Source organism: Colobus angolensis, unplaced genomic scaffold (genome assembly GCF_000951035.1).
Source record: "Colobus angolensis palliatus isolate OR3802 unplaced genomic scaffold, Cang.pa_1.0 Scaffold158, whole genome shotgun sequence".
Classification (NCBI taxonomy): Eukaryota; Metazoa; Chordata; class Mammalia; order Primates; family Cercopithecidae; genus Colobus; species Colobus angolensis.
Genome location: NW_012114688.1, coordinates 1,931,072 through 1,932,103, shown reverse-complemented (window position 1 = coordinate 1,932,103; position 1,032 = coordinate 1,931,072). Strand labels below are relative to the sequence as shown.

Genomic DNA, 1,032 nt, shown 5'->3' with positions numbered 1-1,032 from the left:
CAGGAGAATGGCGTGAACCCGGGAGGCGGAGCTTGCAGTGAGCTGAGATCTGGCCACTGCACTCCAGCCTGGGCGACAGCACAAGACTCCGTCTCAAAAAAAAAAAACAACAAAACGAGAAAGAAACCACATGTTAGGTTATATTTTTGTTTAAAGCAATTAAATGTCTTTTTGTATAGTACTGTAAGTAGTGTTAAGTTACCACCCTTTGAATTCTTACTAGGTGCCGGTCATGGTGCTGGGCTAGGCATTTTATGTACTTAATGTCATTTAATTCTTGTTACCGTGATGACATTCTCATTTTCCAGACAAGAAAATCTGGTGTAGTGAATCAGGTTAACTCTTGACCTTTGCTAAGGCTTACCTGAAAAGCAATCTGTTCACTTTGGTAATTCCTAACTGCTTTTTAGGTCCCTGCTTAATAACCATTGTGTTCCTTGTATAATTCCTCTTGTGACACTCATGATTGTTGACGCTTTTTTCTTTTACTAGACTCTTCTGAGAGAGCTGGGATTCATTTTTGTCTTACTTTACTTTACTTTTTTTTTTTTGATCCACTGCGCCCGGCTTGTCTTACTTTACTTTCTATAATCTCTCCGATGCCTTGAACGGTGTATGGCACAAAACAAGTTCTTAGAGAAATATTTTGATGAATCCCAAGTAATTGATAGATATGAACTCAGATCTGATGCTTGGAAACAACCATAATGTCCTCCTAAATTCTCAACACCTTACAAATTTGGGGACCCACCTGCTTGATTGAGTCTGTTTTTGATTATTATAAGGGTAACTTATCACTGCCAGTGTAATGATACTTTGTTCCTCCCTCTAAGACCAATCCTTTTACTTTAAGGCGACGGTTGTGTTTATGGTCTTTTCCCATACTTTTTTTTTTAGTTCTGTTATTTATACTTTAGGCTATAAAGAGCAGTTTGGACTCCTTTTTTTCAGACGGAGTCTTGCTCTGTCGCCCAGGCTGGAGTGCAGTGGTCGGATCTCAGCTCACTGCAAGCTCTGCCTCCTGGGTTCACG

At 40.0% G+C, this 1,032-nt stretch overlaps 1 protein-coding gene across 4 annotated transcripts in view; it reads left to right on the top strand.

Annotated features, from left to right (window-relative positions):
• The window catches only part of SERBP1 (SERPINE1 mRNA binding protein 1), a 20,420-nt gene that overhangs the window by 16,036 nt on the left and 3,352 nt on the right, over nucleotides 1-1,032 (top strand). The gene's annotated exons all lie outside the window — the stretch shown is intronic.